The 15989-nt window shown below is 39.9% G+C and overlaps 1 protein-coding gene across 2 annotated transcripts in view; it reads right to left on the bottom strand.

Annotated features, from left to right (window-relative positions):
* LOC120515063 (interferon-induced protein 44-like) overlaps positions 1-4783 on the bottom strand; it is a 31661-nt gene extending 26878 nt beyond the window's left edge. For both annotated transcript variants that reach the window (XM_039735780.1, XM_039735781.1), the window contains exon 1: positions 4724-4783. The gene's annotated coding sequence lies outside the window, so the exon portion shown is untranslated. The remainder of the gene's footprint in view (positions 1-4723) is intronic.
* Between the last annotated feature and the right edge of the window lie 11206 nt (positions 4784-15989).

Genomic DNA, 15989 nt, shown 5'->3' with positions numbered 1-15989 from the left:
CACTTGTTAAATGTACATTTCATACAAACATTAGGAAGCTTTTCTTCACCCAGAGATTCACAGACACATGGAATAAGTGACCAAGTAGTGGACAGTAGGACTTCAGGGACCTTCTAAAACTTGAATTGATGTTATTTTAGAAGACTTGAGTGTGTAGGGCTGGCAAGATTTGTTAGACTGAATGGCTAGATCTCATCCAGATTGCTCTAATATTCTAATATATATTGCCATTGCATTCAAAAAATTTTAACTTTGTTACTTAAAAGAAAGGAAATTCAGTATTGCACTATTACTTAAATTATGGCCTCATTTAAATTTACAATTCCGCTGAAGGATGGCCCTAGGACAAGAACTGTTTCTGAATTTGCTTGTGTGGCCATCAATAGTTCTGTAGCACTTATTAGACCACAGAAGATCAAAGAGATGGTTACAAGGGTCAAATGGATCTTTAATAATATTAAACACACTCTTCAAGCAGCGTGATCTGTAAATGTCTTCAATTGCTGGGATCTTCCGTGCTGTTCTAATAACCCGCGGAAGAGCTTCCTGTTCAGCTTTGGTACAGCTGCCATACCAAGCTGTGACTCAGTGGGTTTACGGGGTTTCTAAAGACCATGAAGAGGCTACAAAAAGGACATAGCAGCACTAGAAGAAGTCCATAGAAGAGCTACTAGGCTGATTTCAGGGCTACAAGGGATGAGTTAGGAAGATATATTAAAAGAGCTGAGCCTCTGCAGTTTAACCAAACGAAGATTAAGTGGTGATGTGATTGAAGTGTTTAAAGTTATGAAGGAATTTAGTCCAGTGGCTCGAGACGGTGACTTTAAAATGAGCTCAACAAGAAGCAAATCAAAGTTGCTACTGCAATCAGTCATCTGATGACTTGACGGTGGTGGGTGATCATACATGTTAATGGAATCTGTTTTTTGATTGCCACCTGTGTTTGCATTCACCAGTATTGGTAATTTTAACAAACTGCACTTTTCTGTCGGTCAATAATTTCTCAGACACACTGCTGACCAGAATGAGTGTCCCTGCCATAGAGTTGGGGATGAGCAGTTCCAGCTGACACTTTACTCATTCCTCACTCATTCGACAAGATTAGGCAGAACTTGACATGATGACATGCTCTGACATCAAATTTCGAATAGGTCATATGATAGTTAAAATATGACTTTTGGCAGCTCTTGCCAATGTTGAACTGTAGAAAATCATCAGAAGGCATCGGGGCAAAGAAGGAACAAACCCAGGAAAAAAAGTGGCTTCTGAAAACTTTTAGTTAGAAACTAAGCAATAAATCTGATACTCCTCCACCTGCTGCAGTGATCCCATCAAAAATGTTACCAGAAGATGACTGAGAGTGCGATCCAGTCAAATATTTAGCTGTGGAGGAGATGGGAATTTAACATGAATAATGTTTGATTTTTATTGGAGAGGTGACAGCATTTGTACAAGCATCAACATTTACTTCATGTAAAGCAGTCTTAGTTTGCATAAAGGTAATGTCACATTAAAAGGCTTCTCCAGTGATGCCAATCGTATTCAGGTGTTGTGCTCCCATGACCTTGAATCACGCAATGCAACATACCCAGAGACTGTGTCCAGCTAATGTGTGACTCACCCCAACAAAATCATCCGGGTTTGATTTTATCTAAAGTCATAGGGGTGGGCTCTGTGTGTGTGAGAGCTGTCAACCAATGAGTCCTCACCCAGGAGTACAGACCATAGAATGCAGCCATGAGGAATAAGGAATGTGGGTGCCATGGACCTGAGGGCGGAGTTTGTGAGTAAACTTACCGTATCTGTAACTCTTAATGTAATATATTTCATTCTTGTAAGGAGAGGTGCATGTGCAGAATCCAAAAATATGAAGTTATGCCTCTTGCTGTACAATGGTGATAGATAGATAGATAGATAGATAGATAGATAGATAGATAGATAGATAGATAGATAGATAGATAGATAGATAGATAGATAGATAAACAAAAAACCCTCTTTCAAAAACATAGCTAAATTAATAAAAGGGAAAAAAAGCTAAAATGATAGAAATAATTTTGGATTTGGCTAAAGATAAGAGTAGTCCCAGTCCCAGTCCCAGTGAAGCACCATAAATCATACAGCCATGAGTATAAAAAAGCCCCAGTAATGTTTATTGAGACATTTCTGTCAGAATAGTAAGGCAATGTGGTATAATGGTCTGGGCTTTGGGCCTCAAATCCTGTTACTGACATTATGTGCCCATAAGCAAGTCCATTTGGAGAAAAAATGTAACCAATTGGATAAAAGCGTTAGCCACATAAGTACGTGTAATTAAAACCTAAATGAGTTATCTGCTGGCGTAGTGTGTCACAGAGAAGATGTGCCGCGTTGTTTGCAATTGTGCTCAGTTTGGCATTCATTCTCCTCTCCACTACTACCTCCAGCAGGTCAGGATGACTTCCCATAACTATACCTGCCCTCTTAAATAACCTGTTAGTTTGGTGGGTCTTTCTTCAAATGATGTTATCAGCCCAGTGCATCACAGCTTAGAAAACTGCAGTGGCCATCAGAGAGTTGTAGAACAAGTAAAGGACGACACTACCACACATGAAATGAACACAGTCTTCTAAGTAAAAAGAGCCTACTCTGCCTGCTCTCCTCTAGTTTCCCTGTGCTCTGAAACCAGTCCAACCTGTCATTGATGTAGCCCCCCCAAGTACTTGTAACAGTGTACCAACTCCATTTCTACTTCCTGACTCCATTCGAACTTATAACTTCCTCAGAGTGCTTAAGAAGTGTTTGAAGATTCTTGAATTTCTGTCTAACTAATGTTAACTGTTTTTGTAATCTAGAAATTATAACTCGCTTCATGTGTGATGATCAATTTTGTAAACTTGTCCTGTAACATTTGTTCAAAACAGTCCCCCACACTAACATTTAATTGATTATGTTGACTTCTTTTGTATGTTGCTTTGGAAAGAAGTGTCAGCTAAGAAAATAACTGTAAATAAATAATGAATAGCGACCCAGCGTAGAGGCTCTTTGGTACGTTGAAACTCAATAAGCCATTCCTTGGCCTTGCTGACGTTGATCTGCAGACAACTCAGAAACAAAGTCCACCCCAGACTCCTCTCTTGTGTCTCATCTTCCTGGTCAATACACTCCATTAGTGCAGAGAATTTCAGCAAGTGATGTGATGGTGTCCACACGAGTGACAGTCAAGGCCTTGTATATCTGACACTGACACACGGCCAGTGAGAGTGGGCAGTTAGTGCCCCATATTAGAATATACCCAGAAAATATGTGGAACTATCGTTCAAAATAATGTAACATATACAGTAGGTAGTTCAAATGTATTTTTAAGATTTTATTGTAACAAACATATCTTTAAATATGTTGTGTATAAATCATGGAATACACTGTGTGTCCAGAGACTGTAGCAGAACTTTCTACCTGTGGGTAGCTACACCCAGTTGTCTCAATGATTTTCTAATTTATTAATTTTATTTATTATTTATTAACTTCAAGTTAATTGATCTGCCAACGTGCTTAGGTGGCAATTTATGCTCTTATTGGACGCCTGGACGTAGTTAATACGTTTATAATTTCTGCTGTTGCACAGTGTCATTTGATCTCAATGTAAGAAGCGCCTGAGATGATATTTTTAAAGCCATGTTAATATATTTTCAAAATGCACAGCTAAACGCAACAATCACAAAAACTTGAAATGTCTAAAAATATGTTGCAGAATGTATAATAGAATTTACAATACGTTTAACAATCAATCATAGTTGTTCTCAAAAATATATCTCATAATACAGTATATCATTCATACTATTTTCAGATATACTAAGAAATGAATATGTTATTCTTTTCAAGAATATATTGCAATATATAATGGTAATAGTTACATGTAGTTAATGTAATATATTTATTCTTAAAGCATTTTATAGTATTATCTAAATATATTTATGTAGATAGTAATATATTTTGAAAGTGTATTTCACATATATATATATCACTTTGTAATGCCCGACGAGTAAAGCTGTATTTAACTGATGAGCTGAAGCATGGAATATCACAAGCTGAAGTAGCACTAAGCCTGCGACACTAACTAAGCGAAGACCACTCACCTTAGCTAAAAACACATCCCAACCTGCTGTCCCTACAAAGAAACTGCAAGCAGAAATCAAAGTCCAAAGGCAGAAGAGCATTTGAAATTTGACAAACGAGAGGAGACCTTTCAGTCCATGTAGCTCGTTTGTTTAGCTAATAGCTGGGCTGCCGTCCCAACGTCTCATCCTGAACCCTTGCAGCACGAAAATATGTTTACTTCTGTAAACTGTGAGCAAATCTCCTTGACGAAGGAGCAGCACTACGGCAGCATTGTGACACTTCAGCAGGAGATTGTCACTCAGGGATGTGCTGGAATGGCGGGAGTCACCCGTCTGAATGTGCTGCACCCACCTTGGACTCTCTGGGGTCTCTCACGACTCTTGCAGAGCTGACCGACATGCAGCAGATTTCTCAATCATTGCTGCTCTCTGCATGGGTGCTATTAGCAGGCGACTGACAGAGCCTCACAATCTGCTCGCTAACCCTGAGTTTTGCTGAATAATCAAAAGTCTTCCAACACCGGGCTGGGCATGCAGTTGAACTGCACTGCAGTGGATGAGCCATAAATTCAGATTCCTGCCACCTTCCAAATTTACACGAGTGATACCAGAACACGGCAGGCACTTACCTGGTAGCTGTCTGCAGTTCTGCTTCACCTGTCTGAAGCCGAGGGCCAGCGCACCTTTTCAATCTGCCACTTGCAGAACCTGTCATTCCAGAAAAACTGCTGGTGTGCCCTAAACTCTCAAATTCCACGCAAAGCACTTGTTTCTTCCAAGGCATTAATGCACCTACCCTCGGGGTGTAAGGGACGGCCAGCGGGAGAGGCTCATAGTGGATACTATAAGTTTATTTTCTGTCTGTGAGGATATGTGGCAAACACTTCAATGGGAAATGTGGCCGCAAGACTGAGAAACAGTGATGGACTGGTTAGGTGACATCGCAGGTGTTGTGTTAGCTCCCTAACATAAAGCTTCTTAAAAGGTCAAGCTGGCCTGTGGTGATTCTGTACTCCTCTTTGGCACTTTCATTTTCCTTTATTCTAAAGCACCTAAACTCACTGCCGCCTACTTTGATTTAACTGGCCATAACTTCATCATCCTTCACTCGATATGCATGGTCTACCCCTCAAAATAAAGATCAAGCTTTTCTCTTTCAGAATTTTTACAGTTATGTTGTACACGTATGTTACAGCAGAATACATTCCAAAATTCAATAACCTTTTTAATTGAGAAAAGCACTTTGGATGTTATTCTTATTTCCATAGGTGCGGGAAAAAGCTTTCAAAAACTATGAAATGTGTCGGGAACACATAGATTCAAAATGATTAAATTATTAAAACAATGATAGTCGCAAGATTCAAAAATTACTTTACATAAAAAAAAAAATCTTAAAATATTTAAATGAAAAAAGAAAGTGGAATGTGGTGTCATTTGAAAGTTGAGAGACCCCTCTTATCTAGCAGATAATACTCAGTCCATTGAAATATACTCAGTTGAACCCCGACAGGGCTTCCTTCTTTGAAGGAAGAAAGCAACTAATTGCAATGTGGTATTTTGGTATGCAATATGGCGTTTTAACAACATAACAATGTACTTTAATTACAGCAATGAGGAAATCAATCATTTGATGTAACCTTTTTAAAAATTTTAGATAGATAGATAGATAGATAGATAGATAGATAGATAGATAGATAGATAGATAGATAGATAGATAGATAGATAGATACTTTATTAATCCCCAAGGGGAAATTTACATACTCCAGTAGCAGCATACTGATTAAAAAACAATATTAAATTAAAGAGTGATAAAAGAGCAGGTATAACAGACAGTAACTTTATATAATGCTAACGTTATCCCATCAGGGTGGAATTGAAGAGTCGCACAGTCTGCCAGTGGAGTAGGACAGTGACAGCAATCTGTTAATTTTACATTATCGTTTAGCTAATAGCTAAGGTCTGGTTCCACAGAGCAGACCTCACCACCGAAATCAGCAAATCCTCAAATCTGGGTATCCAAAATGCAATCCATCCATACATAAATTTTCTGCTGTTTATTCGTCACAGTCACGCCTAAACTCCTATGGTAAGATACTGAAGCATTCCCTGGCCAGCTCTCTCCAGCATGTCCAAGGTGTCTCTCCTCCTGGTTTGACATCAATCAATCAATCAATCAATCAACATTTATTGATATAGCACATTTTCATACAAAAAATGTAGCTCAAAGTGCTTTACAAAATGAATAGAAAAATAAAAGACACAATAAAAAATAAACATAAGTCAACATTAATTAACATAGAATAAGTAAGGTCCGATGGCCAGGGTGGACAGAAAAAAACAAAAAAAAAACCTCCAAAAGCTGGAGAAAAAAAATAAAATCTGTAGGGGTTCCAGACCACGAGACCCCCCAGTCCCCTCTGGGCAATCTACCTAACATAAATGAAACAGTCCTCTTTGTATTTAGGGTTTTCATGGAAGGACCTGATGATGATGGTCACGTAGACTTCTGGCTTTCAGTCCATCAATGTTGGTGCATCAGGATGATTTGAGTAGGTGGAGGTGGCGCAGGAAAAAGAAACAGAAGAGAGAGTAGGGGTCAGTATGGATTTTAGAGCCACCATGAATAGTTATTATGATGAATTGAACATACAGAGTATCAGGATTAGGTTAACGTAAAGTTATGAGAAGGCCATGTTAAAGTAATGTGTTTTCAGCAGTGTTTTAAAGTGCTCTACTGTATCAGCCTGGTGAATTCCTATTGGCAGGCTATTCCAGATTTTAGGTGCATAGCAGCAGAAGGCCGCCTGCCCGCCTCACCACTTCTTTTAAGTTTAGCTTTTGGAATTCTAAGCAGACACTCATTTGAAGATCTGAGGTTACAATTTGGAATATAAGATGTCAGACATTCCGATATATAAGATGGAGCAGATTATTTAAGGCTTTATAAACCATAAGCAGAATTTTAAAGTCAATCCTGAATGACACAGCTAACCAGTGTAGTGACATCAAAACTGGAGTAATGTGTTCGGATTTTCTTTTCCCAGTTAGGATTCTAGCAGCTCCATTCTGCACTCATTGCAATCAATTGATGTCTTTTTTTTGGGTAGTCCTGAGAGGAGTGCGTTACAGTAATCTAGTCGACCGAAAACAAACGCGTGAACTAATTTCTCAGCATCTTTCAGTGTTATAAGAGGTCTAACTTTTGCTATGTTTCTTAAGTGAAACAATGCTGTCCTAGTGCTCTGATGAATATGCGATTTAAAATGCAGATTACAGTCAACGGTTACCCCTAAGTTTTTTACTTCCGTCTTAACTTTTAATCCTAATGCATCAAGTTTATTTCTGATAACCTCACTGAATCCATTATTGCCAATTACTAAGATTTCAGTTTTCTCTTTATTTAGTTTGAGAAAATTACTATTCATCCATTCCTAAATACCAGTAAGACATTTTGTTAGTGAATCAAGAGAGTCGGGGTCATCAGGTGCTATTGATACGTACAGCTGTGTGTCATCAGCATAGCTGTGGTAGCTCACAATGTGCCCTGAGATAATCTGACCTAACGGAAGCATATAGATTGAGAAGAGCAGTGGACCAGGATAGAGCATTGTGGAACACCATATTGGACATCATGTGTCTTTGAGATCTGATTACCACAACTCACAAAGAATTTTCTACCTGCCAGGTAGGATTCAAGCCAACATGTCTGAGAAATCTCTACAGGGTTGCGTCCAGCGGGCATCCAAATCAGATTCCTGAACCACTTTAAGTGGTTCCTTTTGAAACAGAAGAGCAGTGGTTCTACTTTGAGTTCTTCTCAAATGTCTGCACTCCTCACCCTATCTCTAATTCTCAGCCCAAATGCCATTCAAAGGACTCTAATTTTCGCTGCTTGTACCCATGATTTAGTTTTTTTGGTTTCTACAGAAGCTTGTGGCCTTAGGTGATGACATGAATGCAGGTTGCCTTTTGGCTCAGCTCTCTCTTCACCATGACTGACCAGTACCACATCCGCAAAACTGCTGACGCCACTTCCATCCTTATGAACAAGACCCTGAGATATTGAAACTCCTCTGCTTAAGGTTACACTCTGACTCAACTTGGAGAGAAAGCTTTCCATCTTTTTTTTCCATTTGAGGACCATGACCATGGACTTGGAGGTTCCGATCCTCATCCCTGACATTGCACACTACCCTAATTGCAATGAGAAACTTCTGACTGCAGAGCCACACTGCAGGTCTACACCAGTAGTTTCATGGCAGAAGTCACTACACCACATGTCCATACTACACACTAACAACACTAACCCCTAAACCTTAAATGTTTATACCAGATGATAACTACACTAACACTCTAATGTTAACTTCTGTCATTAAACTGTTCGTGTAGACCTATGATGATGTATGGTGCTGTGGCTCTTGTGTCTCTGGATATTACTGAATGAACATCTGAGATAAAAGCCCGATGAAGCCAGCAGGACCACGTCATTCAGTGGAACTACCTCCTGCAGGAAGAGCCATAAAGGTCTGGTGCATTGTGAATTGGCTTCAGAGCCTTGGCAGACTCATCCCCAGCTACGAAAACAGAATTGGCCAATCTTTTTCTAAAGCCTTTCCTGTATTTTCCTTTCAAAAACATCTGGGGCGATTGAATTCCCGCAAAAACCAAGCAGAGTCGCAAGTGCTATTGAAATGTTGGAGGTGTTAAAAGTGATGTATCGTAAGGATGCTAAAAAGAAAGTCCAGTGTCGTTGAGTGGCATAAAAGGTTTAAGGAGCAGTAGTAAGATTTGAATGATGACACCAGAGGTGGAACATCCATCATGACAATACCCCAAGCCATGAAGCGTTCAATGTTTGCGACATCTTGAATAAGAAATCAATTACTAAATTCTCCTGACTTAGGTCCTTGTGATTTCTGGCTTTTCCCAAAAATATAAAGTACCACAAAAAGAAGAAATTTTCTCATATGTTTCTGACATCCAGCATAAGGAACTTCAGAAATAGATTATCTGGCATGTTTCCAGAAATGTCGATGTAGTCTAAATAAATGCATAGGTAAGGAAGAAGAAGATTTTGAAGATGAGACAGCATCACTAGTGCCAGCAGCCATACCCTAAGCACTTCAGAAGAGGTCACCCACCTTAAGTTAAGCGTGTTCAGGCCCGGCCAGGACTTGAACGGAAGACCATCTAGGAAAAGCTGGAGTTGCTGCTTTAAGAAGTGTGGGTAAGGCCTGTGGTTGGAATGTGGATGCCAGTGCAGTGACTGGGACACTATGCTGTAAAAATGGCACTGTCCTTCGGTTCAGACGTTAAACCGAGTTCTTGACTCTCTGTGGTCGTAAAAGATCCAGGGCATCCTTCATAAAGGACAAGGTGTATCTTGATGACAGCCCGGTCATTCTGGACCCCTAATCATCCCTTATCTCTAATGGGCTATCTTTCTCTTTCACTATCTAACCTCATGTGTGGTGAGCGCTGCTATCGCGTCATCCAGGTGGGTGTTACACATTAGTGGTGATCAAAGTGGCTCTACACTTAATATGTAAAGCACTTTGAGGAACGAGAAAAGTGCCACTTTAATGTAAACAATTTTTATTAATAATGCACTTTTTCTATTGGCTCATTTCACAAATTAATATCACATCTTGTATACTTCATGACTAAATTTGTTGGGTGAGCTGGCCAGTTCAACGATTCTGTAATTCCACTTTGCGTTGTTCTCAACTCTCTTCCTAACAGAGAAAAGCAGCTTTTGACGTTAACTGAGTTGGATTTGTGTGATCCAAGTGTTTCTAAAATTTGAGGATAAGCAAGCCGTATTCTCATTGTTTGTTTGGTCTTTTCCCAATTTTGTCAGCCCACCTATTTCCAAACAGTCTAAAAAGTTCACGTTCATCCTTTTTAGGACCTGAGGGTTGCCAGTCCATCTCTGCCCCAACATGGTTTTTAGGTTGCACTTTTGCATGCGGGACAAGGTGGCTTGTTTTCTTAACAAAGTCCTGTGGTGATGACAGTCAAATTATCCTGCACTTCTCTTGTGCAGAGGCCCTTGACACCACGTGTTGATGCCCCGAGACTCTAATGTTGTGTTGTTGTTTTCCTGGGTGCCATAGCAATTGGAATTTGTCCAGCCCTCTCAGTTTGCATGTCACGCATTCTTCATTGAATTGCCGCATGTGAGCTCCAGGACTTGTCAGCCTGTACCTGAACATTTTGTGCCTCCTCCTGTTGAGATATCAGTAGCAGGGTGCACCCCAACAGTCACCAGAATGATTGCCAAAGCCAATTCCAGTCCATTTATGGTCCTCATAAATTCCTTTCAGTCATTATAAGGATGTGACCAAATGACATATGAATTATTAATAAATATCTGTGTACAATACAATATGTACGGGTTGAGGACCTCTAATCCGCCTATGCCTGGGAGCAGAAGTGTTACATTTTGGAATATTTACATATACATGATGAGATATCTTGGGGATGGGAATCAAGTCTAAATGCCAAATTTATTCATGTTTCTGTACAAGTTACACACGCAGCATGAAGGTAATTTTATGTTATATCTTTATATATAAAATGCTACCGTGGCTGGCCATTTGTCTGTCTATGATTTTAAATTACCTGTAGCTCGTAAACCGTTTGACCTATTGACCAGAATTTGAGTACACATATATTAAAAGACGTCTACTATCCGACTTTGGGGTGATCATTGACCTCCAAGGTTATTCCTCTTTTTATTTTTATTTTATTTAATTGTAGAATGAACTCTCGGCAGCAGCCAGCAAGGTGGCCGTGCTCATCCCTACCACCTTCGCCATCACTTCCCCTACCTCTTCATATCTTAAATCATTCTTCAGGCAGATTGAAGACTTAAGTGCCAGCTTAAGAGAAAAATGAAAGAAAACGTACTAAGTAATTGTGACACATAAAATGACTTAATCACTTTTAACGCAAAAAGATGCCAAGAGAAGAAGAGAAGGAACGGGCAGCTAGGGTGGAGAAAAGAAGAGCTGCTCAGGAAACAGCAAGTGCATCAACCTCTGAGCAAACGAGTGGTAAACGTACAGAGAAGGAGGAGGAAAACTATAAGTCAAGTGTATTCACTGCACGTTATCGTTATAGCAGTGCGCCGTTACTGGTTTGAAATAATTTTGTTCATGAAACAAACTTCCAAATGTGCACAATAACAACAACATTTATTTCTATAGCACATTTTCATACAAACAATAGCTCAAAGTGCTTTACATAATAAAGAATAGAAAAGTAAAAGACACAATAAGAAAACAAAATAAGTCAACATTAATTAACATAGAATAAGAGTAAGGTCCAATGGCCAGGGGGGACAGAAAAAACAATAAAAAACTCCAGACGGCTGGAGAGAAAAATAAAATCTGCAGGGGGTCCAGACCATGAGACCACCCAGTCCCCTCTGGGCATTCTACCTGACATAAATGAAACAGTCCTCTTTGGATTTAGGGTTCTCACGGAAGGACTTGATGAAGATGGTCACGTAGACTTCTGCCTTTTAATCCGTCCATCATTGTTGGAGCATCAGGATACTTTGAGTAGGTGGAGGTGGCGCAGGTCACCACCACAAAGAAACCGGAAAAAGAAACATAAAAGATAATTGGGGTCAGTACAGATTTTAGAGCCACAATGAGTAATTATTATGAGGAAATTGAACATACAGAGTATCAGGATTAAGTTAAAGTGAAGTTATGAGAAGGCCATGTTAAAGTAATGTGTTTTCAGCCGTGTTTTAAAGTGCTCTACTGTATCAGCCTGGTGAATTCCAATTGGCAGGCTATTCCAGATTTGAGGTGCATAGCAGCAGAAGGCCGCCTGCCCACCTCACCACTTCTTTTAAGTTTTGTTCTTGGAATTCTAAGGAGACACTCATTTGAGGATCTAAGGTTACGGTTTGGAATATAAGGTGTCAGACATTCTGATATATAAGATGGGGCGAGATTATTTAAGGCTTTATAAACCATAAGCAGAATTTTAAAGTCAATCCTGAATGACACAGGTAACCAGTGTAGTGACATCAAAACTGGAGTAATGTGTTCAGATTTTCTTTTCCTAGTTAGGACTCTAGCAGCTCCATTCTGCACTCGTTGCAATAACAACATTTGTACACAGCAGCATCGGCAGAATACTCGTATCAGCTGTTAAACAACAGCAATAACAATGACAAGCTTTCAGTCTCCACATAGGGTGCTGTGTTTTTATTCAAAGGTTGATGTACGACTAGAATAAACAAAAAACACAGCGAAGAAACACACAAAGTTCTGATGGTGATAATGGTTGGTAAGAAAGTGATGCCAACAGAGTGGCAATGTTCACTTTAAGGTGCACCACATGGCACTAACCCCCAATTTCACCCGTTTGCAAGAACTACACAGCCGTTATTTCCCCTTTCACCCTTTGGTAATAATTTGGTGTGAATTTCCTCTTGGGATTAATAAAGTATCTATCTATCTATCTATCTATCTATCTATCTATCTATCTATCTATCTATCTATCTATCTATCTATTATATAGTGCCTTTCACTCTATCTATCTATCTATCTATCTATCTATCTATCTATCTATTATATAGTGCCTTTCACTCTATCTATCTATCTATCTATCTATCTATCTATCTATCTATCTATCTATCTATCTATCTAATAATAATAATTATAATTATAATTATTTATGTGTATGTAACACTATTCTCACAACACAAAGCGCTTTTCATAGTGAGTGTGGAGCCTGGATGATGTGATGGCAGCCATTACTGCACCAGTACGCTCACCACACATTAGTTATTAGGTGTTGAAGGGGTGAGGGATAGTTAACCAGTTAGAAGCAGGGGATGATCAGGGGGACAGATTAACAAGATCTTTGAGGGCAATTTAGCCAGGACATCAGGATACACCATGGGATCTTTAATGTCCACTGAGTCAGGACCTCGATTTTACGTCTCACAAGAAGGATGGCGCCTTTTCTAAAGCCCAGTGTCCCTGACCCTGTGCTGGCCCATTGGGAACCTCATTCAGACCACAGAGTAAGCACCCCCTGCTGGCCTCACCAACACCTCTTCCAGCCGCAACCCAAGCTTTTCATAGATGGCCTCCCATCGAAATCCTGGTCAGTCCTGAACATGTTCAGATGTGCCTGTGGCTCCACCGATCTTTCACCTACTCACTCGTCATTCCTGTGTTGATGCACAGCTTGAAATTTACAGTCTGATTGGATGTAGTGAGAAGTCGGGCAAAATGACACCTTTTATTGGCCAACTAAAAAGATTACAATATGCAAGCTTTTGAGGCAACTTGGGCTCCTTCTTCAGCTCAGGCCTCTTCTTCTTGATTACATCTTATCTGAAGAAGGTGCCTGAGTTGCCTCAAAAGCTTGCATATTGTAATCCTTTTAGTTAACCAATAAAGGTGTCATTTTGCTTGACTTCTTACTACATTCATAATGGCTAACAGGGTACAACACCCTAGTACTACAGTCTGATTGGAGAAATTGGTCATAAATGGTAAGTAGCAGCTGATGTATTTATTCACTTCTGCTAATAAGTAGAAGAATTTAGAGGGAACTTTAGCTCAGAGTCCCACATGGCATGTGAGGTCAGGTGTGGAGCTGTCAGCACTCCAAAAGTTTTGAATTTTGGAATTTCGGATTAGCGATATTCAACCTGCATTAAACAGAGCTTGTGCTCTACTGTGAAGTTTGTGCTACAGTGAGGTATTCTTTACAAGTATTTTCCAGACTCTGAATTGGTGTTTTACATGTGTTGGTGACTGTTGGATTAATTTGGTTATTAGAGAAAGATGAACGCATAATGAGGGCCACGTATCATCTCTTATGTGTGTGTGTGTGTTATCTAAGCAACTGGGAAATGAGTCACAGAGAGCCAATTATAACTCAAATACTTATACTTACCTTCTGTATTGGGATTTCAGGGCCTTCCCACACATTCATAGTAAGTAACAACAACATCGACTCATGTCAATCTAATACAGTTTTACAAGTACAATTGTTTTTTATCAAGTTCACAGGAGGATGAACTCTTTCTCTGAACTCAGTTCCTTTAAATCGAGAGGAATGCATAGCGGTATGTCTTAAATTGAGAGAGACGTTCATTACTAGGACACCGTCAATAACAGGCAATTAGATGAGTAGCTGAGCAAACAAGATGAAATATGAGGACAAGTTAAGTATGGGGCTGATCTCGTCTGGCTGTTCACAGAGACAGCAAACAGATCTGAGGAACATCACCTCTTAGTGCTGAACTGTGCAGTGTGCTCTGATCCACTCTTAGTACAGAATTATCTGAGGTACCCTGGGAGTGACCCAAGTACACTAGGGGGCATTCAAAACTCCACTTGATGTTGGTGAGCTTTGTTTGTCTGAACGGCCTTGTCCCGTCAAGCGTTTTTCTAATGTTCTAATCTCTTCAGAGCTGTAGCGCCGTATGAATGGGTAACACATGTAAATAGAGGATAGTGGGCATCTGAAATAAGAAAGAAAAATCAGTGTGGCATGACAAGATGGAATAGTTCAAATTCGGTTATTTTTACTTATTAGTCACATTTTGAACAATTTTTATTTTTCATAAAAATAATGTTCATATGTAGATCCACAACAATCTGAATAACGATTAACGCATCATGACTATGAAGTTCAAATGAAAGTGGCAACATTCAATCGGAATGAACTGTGTTGGATCCCACCAGGTTATCGCGCAGCTGACATGCACAAAGAATGTTCTGTTTCATGCACTACAGAACTACAGGATAACTTTTGAAAGAAAATACATTTCTATTGTGAGTTCTTTAATAGCACAATGCATTAAATAATAGACAACATAGGATAGCTGGCATCTGGGCTGGAATGGATGGCTCCTTACCTAGCTGTGATTTCTGTATAATTGAAGGATGCAGATGGGCTGGCATCCCATCATGAGCTGGTTAGTGATACCCCTATCGATCAGGAGGTGGTCAAAGTGGAAGGATGGAGGGACACTCTCTCCCAGATCCATGTGTTTCCCCCAAAGTCCCAGGTGGCAGCCTCCATCTGGCATGGCTCCCATTTGGACATTGGCAGAACTGCATGGAAGTTGTAGTTCTGGTGGGCAGCCCTGCTGGGGTCCTTGGGTGCCATTAGAGGGAGCTGCTGGGACCGGGCTCCCCTGTCGATGCTCAACTAGAAGTGTGTCCAGGTAGCAGCCGTGTTACACCAGAAGCACTCCCAGGTCCAGGTTTAAAAGGGAGTCCTCCACTTTGCCCGGAGAGTCGGAGTCAGGTGGAAGAGGACAAAGCCCACCTGGGAGGACTTATGTCATGTTATAGTGCGAATTCTAAGCACGCCGTTCTGCATGAGGCCCCTGGTCATCTTGTTGTGGCATCACTAAGAAATACAAAATGGCATTGTGGTAATTTTGAAAAGTGTGGTATTAAAAATATATATATTGGTTCAGTGGCAATATACAAATGAAACAAAAATACATTTGGATTCTCTGAAATTCTAAACCTCTAGAAAGGTATATGTGAATGTTTATAAAAATGTAATAAAGTTTACAAAATCGTAACAGCATCATAATCACAGGATTAAAGAAACGCCAAGAAGCCTGCTTCCTCAAAATGAAAATCTTCAGGCGTCTTTCAACCCGTTCTGTTTATGTGATTTTCACTTTGCTCAGCCCCTCTATTTTCTCTCAATCTTTCATCGTACCGGTTTGACCTCAGCCTCCCTTTCCGACTGCATTATTTTGACTGTCACCCTGAAGGAAATTTGTTTTCCGCTGAATAAAATGAATGAGAATCTCAAGAAGGGATCTGAGGAGCAGAGTCCTGAGGCAAAAGCAGAAAAGAGCTATAAATATAAAGGCAGAGTGAAGCA

This window comes from Polypterus senegalus, chromosome 14 (genome assembly GCF_016835505.1).
Source record: "Polypterus senegalus isolate Bchr_013 chromosome 14, ASM1683550v1, whole genome shotgun sequence".
Classification (NCBI taxonomy): domain Eukaryota; kingdom Metazoa; phylum Chordata; class Cladistia; order Polypteriformes; family Polypteridae; genus Polypterus; species Polypterus senegalus.
Note: the sequence above shows the minus strand (reverse complement) of the source record. Positions and strands in the feature narration are given on the sequence as shown.